The sequence below is a fragment of the Salvelinus sp. IW2-2015 genome, linkage group LG11, assembly GCF_002910315.2.
Source record: "Salvelinus sp. IW2-2015 linkage group LG11, ASM291031v2, whole genome shotgun sequence".
NCBI classification, from domain to species: domain Eukaryota; kingdom Metazoa; phylum Chordata; class Actinopteri; order Salmoniformes; family Salmonidae; genus Salvelinus; species Salvelinus sp. IW2-2015.
The window spans coordinates 26,998,486-27,005,853 of NC_036851.1; the positions used below are offsets into that span (position 1 = coordinate 26,998,486).

The following is a 7,368-nucleotide window of genomic DNA, read 5'->3' on the forward strand; positions in this document are numbered from 1 at the left end:
GTGGAGCGGGACACAGTCAATCGGGTATATGCAGCCCTTGGAAGAGGAGAGGACCATATTAGTGAATCAGCCGATCACAACGTGTGTAGTGTGCGTGCGTGCGTGTGTGTGTGTGTATGTACGAGCAAGCATACGTACAGTGGGGCAAAAAAGTATTTAGTCAGCCACCAATTGTGCAAGTTCTCCCACTTAAAAATATGAGAGAGGCCTGTAATTTTCATCATAGGTAAACTTCAACTATGACAGACAAAATGAGAAAAAAAATCCAGAAAATCACATTGTAGGATTTTTAATGAATTTATTTGCAAATATGGTGGAAAATAAGTATTTGGTCACCTACAAACAAGCAAGATTTCTGGCTCTCACAGACCTGTAACTTCTTCTTAAGAGGCTCCTCTGTCCTCCACTCGTTACCTGTATTAATGGCACTGTTTGAACTTGTTATCAGTATAAAAGACACCTGTCCACAACCTCAAACAGTCACACTCCAAACTCCACTATGGCCAAGACCAAAGAGCTGTCAAAGGACACCAGAAACAAAATTGTAGACCTGCACCAGGCTGGGAAGACTGAATCTGCAATAGGTAAGCAGCTTGGTTTGAAGAAATCAACTGTGGGAGCAATTATTAGGAAATGGAAGACATACAAGACCACTGATAATCTCCCTCGATCTGGGGCTCCACGCAAGATCTCACCCCGTGGGGTCAAAATGATCACAAGAACGGTGAGCAAAAATCCCAGAACCACACAGGGGGTGGTGAATGACCTGCAGAGAGCTGGGACCAAAGTACAAAGCCTACCATCAGTAACACACTACGCCGCCAAGGCTCAAATCCTGCAGTGCCAGACGTGTCCCCTGCTTAAGCCAGTACATGTCCAGGCCTGTCTGAAGTTTGCTAGAGAGCATTTGGACGATCCAGAAGAAGATTGGGAGAATGTCATATTGTCAGATGAAACCAAAATATAACTTTTTGGTAAAACTCAACTCGTCGTGTTTGGAGGACAAAGAATGCTGAGTTTGCATCCAAAAGAACACCATACCTACTGTGAAGCATGGGGGTGGAAACATCATGCTTTGGGCTGTTTTTCTGCAAAGGGACCAGGACGACTGATCCGTGTAAAGGAAAGAATGAATGGGGCAATGTATCGTGAGATTTTGAGTGAAAACCTCCTTCCACCAGCATGGCATTGAAGATAAAACGTGGCTTGGTCTTTCAGCATGAACATGATCCCAAACACACCGCCCGGGCAACAAAGGAGTGGCTTCGTAAGAAGCATTTCAAGGTCCTGGAGTGGCCTAGCCAGTCTCCAGATCTCAACCCCATAGAAAATCTTTGGAGGGAGTTGAAAGTCCGTGTTGCCCAGCAACAGCCCAAAACATCACTGCTCTAGAGGAGATCTGCATGGGAGAATGGCCAAAATACCAGCAACAGTGTGTGAAAACCTTGTGAAGACTTAACAGAAACGTTTGACCTCTGTCATTGCCAACAAAGGGTATATAACAAAGTATTGAGATCAACTTTTTGTTATTGACCAAATACTTATTTTCCACCATCATTTGCAAATAAATTCATAAAAAATCCTACAATGTGATTTTCTGGATTTTCTTTTCTCATTTTGTCTGTCATAGTTGAAGTGTACCTATGATGAAAATTACAGGCCTCTCTCATCTTTTTAAGTGGGAGAACTTGCACAATTGGTGGCTGACTAAATACTTTTTTGCCCCACTGTACATGTATGCGTAACTGTGTATGTTTGTGTGACCTCCCAAATACCAAATGCTCTGATGAGTTCCCTATGTACGGTCCATGTGAGAGTGTTGATTAGACACGCAGAGGTCAGCCCGGCAAACAGTACGTTATACAGGAAGACGAAGTTTCCCAGCCAGATATACCAACCAAAGTCTCCCAGCAGATCAAACCGGGTGATCCCTGAATCATCAAGATCATAAGGAGAAATATTCAATGATTGTTTAGAAAAAGCATCTATTCATTTTTATTTTATATGTACACTACCATTCAATAGTTTGGAGTCACTTAGAAATGTCCTTAATTTTGAAAGAAAAGCAAATTTTTGTCCATTAAAATAACATCAAAATTATCAGAAATACAGTGTAGACATTGTTAATGTTGTAAATCACTGTTGTAGCTGGAAACGGCTGTTTTTTAATGGAATATCTACATAGGCGTACAGAGGCCCATTATCAGCAACCATCACTCCTGTGTTTCAATGGCACGTTGTGTTAGCTAATCCAAGTTTATCATCTTAAAAGGCTAATTGATGATTAGAAAACCCTTTTGCAATTATGTTAGCACAGCTGAAAAGTGTTGTTCTGATTAAAGAAGCAATAAAACTGGCCTTCTTTAGACTAGTTGAGTATCTGGTGCATCGGCATTTGTGGGTTCGATTTCAGGCTCAAAATGGCCAGAAACAAAGACCTTTCTTCTGAAACTCGTCAGTCTATTCTTGTTCTGAGAAATGAAGGCTATCCATGCGAGAATTTGCCAAGAAACTGAAGATCTCGTACAACGCTGTGTACCACTCCCTTCACAGAACAGCGCAAACTGGCTCTAACCAGAATAGAAAGAGGAGTGGGAGACCCCGGTGCAAAACTGAGCAAGAGACACCAGTCTCAACGTCAACAGTGAAGAGGCGACTCCGGGATGCTGGCCCTCTAGGCAGAGTTGCAAAGAAAAAGCCATATCTCAGACTGGCCAATAAAACTAAAAGATTAAGATGGGCAAAAGAACACAGATATTGTACAGAGGAACCTAGAGGCCAGCATCCCGGAGTCGCCTCTTCACTGTTGACATTGAGACTGGTGTCTACCCCAAAGTGCTCACTCCACCCCAACTCAAGGCTATCATGGTTATTGATACCAGACTGTGTCTCTTCTCCTCCCAGAGGATCCATGATGGCTAACGATTACATACACTGACATAATGTAAACGTTATACATTACCCTCTCTCCCTCAGTGACATTGTTAGTTTCTAAGATCTCCACCCGTCTCCCCTTATCAATGTCTGCCACATGTAATCGCATCCCTGCACTCAACACATTCCAAGCTTAGTTGCACACAATATATACCTTCCTTGTCACGACTTCCGCTGAAGTTGACTCCCCTGCCTGTTCGGGCGGTGCTCGGCGGTCGTCGTCACCGTCCTACTAGCCGCCACCGATCCCTTTTTCGTTTGTCTGTTTGTTTTGTCTTATTAGTTGCACCTGTTTTTTGTTTCGTAATGAGCTTCCCTATAATTAGGAGTTTGACCCGCCCTTGTTTTGTGCGGGATTGTTTTTGTTACGTGTGTGTATGTTGGGGTTTTGGCAAGTGTTGCTCTTTACACCCTGGATGTTCGGGCTTATTCAGTTTTCCTTAAGAATAAATATAAGGAATATTTTTCCCCAAACGGCTCTCTCTCTCTCTGCGTCTGGTTCTTTCGCCAACCTAGTCCCGCGTGACAGAATCCCGCACCACCAAAATGGAACCAGCAGGAGCAGCCGCGTCTCCTCTCCCATCGATGGAGGAAAGGGTCCTCCATCACACCAGTGTTCTYCACAGAATTGGGTCGGCTATGGACCAAATGATGGAGAGGATGGATCGATGGGAGAGGAGTGGCCTTCCCACCTCATCTCCAGCACCCCCTCCTCCAACACCTCCTGTTCCTGTTTCAGCATCCGGTTCCGGGRCTCTTCGGCTGGCGCTCCCACGGGAGTATGATGGAACGGCGGCCGGGTGTCAGGGATTTCTTCTCCAGCTGGAGCTTTACCTGGCGACCGTTCGTCCTACTCCCTCCGGAGAGGAGAGCGTGAGCGCCCTCGTCTCCTGTTTGACTGGACGAGCTCTTGAATGGGCCAACGCAGTGTGGAATGGCCCAGACTCGGCGAGGGATCATTACCCTGAGTTCACCCGCCGTTTCCGAGCTGTGTTTGACCACCCACCAGAGGGTCGTGCGGCGGGTGAACGGCTGTTCCACCTGCGTCAGGAGACGAGGAGCGTACAGGACTTTGCCCTGGAGTTCAGGACCTTGGCTGCAGGAGCAGGGTGGAACGACAGGGCCTTAATAGACCATTTCCGATGCAGCCTTCGGGAGGACGTCCGCAGGGAGCTAGCGTGTCGGGACACCACACTCACGCTGGACGAACTTATTGACATGGCTATCCGTCTCGACAACCTGCTGGCTGCCCGCGGACGTTCGGAACAGGTCCTGTCGTTTCCACCTCCCAGCCCTCCTGCTCCTATCCCTATGGAGTTAGGGGGGGCAGCGTCAAGGGGAACCGGAGGAGGAGTGTCCTCCTGCACCAGTTGTGGTCGGCGAGGGCACACGGCCGACCGGTGCTGGAGGAACTCTTCTGGGAGTCGGGAGGGCAGGCGGAACACTACTCGATCACCCCAGGTGAGTCAGCACCAGACTTACCCAGAGCTTCCTGTTAGTCATATGTATGTGTTAACCTATTTCCCCGGGTTTTCTCCCTCTCTACAGCATAAGGCGCTAGTCGATTCAGGCGCAGCTGGGAATTTCATTGATCGGGGGCTCGCATTAAGGCTAGGGATTCCCCTTGTGTCGTTAGACCTACCTTTCCCTGTGCACTCCTTAGATAGCCGACCATTAGGGTCAGGAATGGTCAGGGAGGCCACGGTACCACTGGACATGGTAACGCAGGGTAGTCATAAGGAGCAGATTAGTCTGTTCCTTATCGAYTCACCTGCGTTTCCAGTGGTATTGGGAATTCCCTGGCTAGCYCAGCACAACCCGGTGATTTCCTGGAAACAGGGGGCTCTTAAGGGGTGGTCAGAGGAGTGTTCAGGCAGGTGTTTAGGAGTTGCCGTTGGTGTGACTACGGTGGAGAGTCCAGACCAGGTTTCCACCGTGCGCATTCCCTCTGAATATGCCGATTTGGCTATCGCCTTCAGTAAAAGGAAGGCGACCCAATTACCACCCCATCGACGAGGGGACTGCGCGATAAACCTCCTGGAGAACGCTGCACTTCCTAGGAGTCACGTGTATCCTTTGTCCCAGGAGGAGACAGCGGCTATGGAGACATATGTTACTGAATCACTGGGACAGGGATACATTCGGCCCTCCGCATCACCTGTCTCCTCDAGCTTCTTTTTTGTGAAGAAGAAGGATGGCGGTTTACGCCYGTGCATTGATTATCGAGGTCTAAATTCCATCACAGTGGGGTTTAGTTACCCACTACCTCTCATCGCTACGGCGGTGGAATCATTTCACGGGGCACGCTTMTTCACAAAATTGGACCTGAGGAGTGCGTATAATCTGGTGCRTATCCGGGGASGAGATGAGTGGAAAACCGCATTTAGTACTACATCTGGCCATTATGAGTACCGCGTCATGCCATATGGGTTAAAGAATGCTCCAGCTGTCTTTCAATCCTTCGTAGATGAGATTCTCCGAGATCTGCTCGGGCAGGGAGTGGTAGTGTACATTGATGACATCTTGATCTACTCTGCCACCCGCGCGGCGCATGTGTCTCTGGTGCGTAAGGTACTTGGGCGACTGCTGGAGCATGACCTGTATTGTAAGGCGGAGAAATGTGAGTTCTTCAAACAGRCCGTTTCCTTCCTGGGTTATCGTATTTCCACCTACGGGGTGGTGATGGAGGATGACCGCGTTACAGCCGTGCGTAATTGGCCGACTCCGACCACGGTGAAAGAGGTGCAGCGGTTTTTAGGGTTTGCCAATTACTACCGGAGGTTTATCCGGGGTTTTGGTCAGGTGGCTGCTCCCATTACCTCACTGCTGAAGGGAGGACCGGTGCGCTTGCGTTGGTCAGCAGAGGCGGACAGAGCTTTCAGTCGTCTGAAGGAGCTGTTTACCAATGCGCCCGTGTTGGCGCATCCGGACCCCTCTTTAGCGTTCATAGTGGAGGTGGACGCGTCCGAGGCGGGGGTCGGGGCCGTGCTGTCCCAGCGCTCGGGCGAACCACCCAAGCTCCGCCCTTGTGCCTTCTTTTCGAGGAAGCTCGGTCCGGCGGAGCGTAACTATGATGTGGGGGACCGGGAGTTGTTAGCTGTAGTCAAGGCTCTGAAGGTGTGGASACATTGGCTTGAGGGGGCGAAACACCCTTTTCTCATCTGGACTGACCATCGTAATCTCGAGTACATCCGGGAGGCGAGGAGACTAAATCCGCGTCAAGCTAGATGGGCTATGTTTTTCACCCGGTTTCAGTTCACCATCTCGTACCGACCAGGCTCCCAAAACACCAAGGCCGACGCGCTGTCCCGTCTCTATGATACCGAGGAGCGGTCCGTTGAACCTACTCCCATCATTCCACCTTCATGTCTCGTGGCACCTGTGGTATGGGAGGTGGACGCGGAGATAGAGAGAGCCTCACGGTTAGAGCAGACCCCTCCTAACTGTCCAGCRGGGGTTCAGTACGTGCCGGGAGGGGTCCGGGATAAACTAATCCGTTGGGCTCATACTCTCCCCTCCTCGGGTCATCYTGGCATCGAGAGGACAGTGCGGAGTCTTAGAGGGAGATACTGGTGGCCCACGTTGGCTAAGGACGTGAGATTTTATGTCTCCTCCTGCTCGGTGTGTGCTCAGAGCAAGGCTCCTCGGCACTTGCCTAGAGGGAAGTTACAGCCCCTCCCCGTTCCACAACGGCCGTGGACACACTTATYGGTGGACTTTCTTACCGATCTTCCCCCGTCCCAGGGAAGTACTACGATTTTGGTCGTTGTGGATCGGTTTTCCAAGTCCTGCCGTCTCATCCCGTTGCCCGGTCTCCCTACGGCCCTGCAGACTGCGGAGGCCTTGTTTACCCATGTCTTCCGGCACTATGGGGTGCCTGAGGATATCGTTTCTGATCGGGGCCCCCAATTCACGTCCAGAGTTTGGAGGGCGTTTATGGAAAGACTGGGGGTCTCGGTCAGCTTGACCTCGGGTTTTCACCCCGAGAGTAATGGGCAGGTGGAGCGCGTAAACCAGGATGTGGGCAGGTTTCTGCGGTCATATTGCCGGGACCGGCCTGGTGAGTGGGCGAGGTATGTTCCTTGGGCTGAGCTCGCTCAGAACTCCCTCCGCCACTCCTCAACGAACATGTCCCCGTTTGAGTGTGTGTTAGGGTACCAGCCGGTCCTGGCCCCATGGCAYCAGAGTCAGACCGAGGCTCCTGCGGTAGAGGAATGGGTACAGCGCTSCAAGGACACCTGGAAAGCCGTCCAGGAATCGCTAAAGTTAGCAGGACAACGGCAGAAGAGGAGCGCTGACCAGCACCGCAGTGAGGCCCCCGTGTTCACACCGGGGGACAGGGTCTGGCTCTCGACCCGAAACCTGCCTCTCCGCCTGCCCTGTCGGAAGCTGGGGCCGCAGTGTGTGGGGCCGTTTAAAGTCCTGAGGAGAATA

The 7,368-nt window shown here is 50.5% G+C and overlaps 1 long non-coding RNA gene across 1 annotated transcript in view; it reads right to left on the bottom strand.

The window, feature by feature from the left end:
• Positions 1 to 2,833: 2,833 nt before the first annotated feature.
• Positions 2,834 to 7,368, bottom strand: part of LOC112081168 (uncharacterized) — an 8,974-nt gene continuing 4,439 nt past the window's right edge. The window contains exon 3 of the long non-coding RNA XR_011480527.1: positions 2,834 to 3,088. This is a non-coding gene — a long non-coding RNA (uncharacterized lncRNA). The remainder of the gene's footprint in view (positions 3,089 to 7,368) is intronic.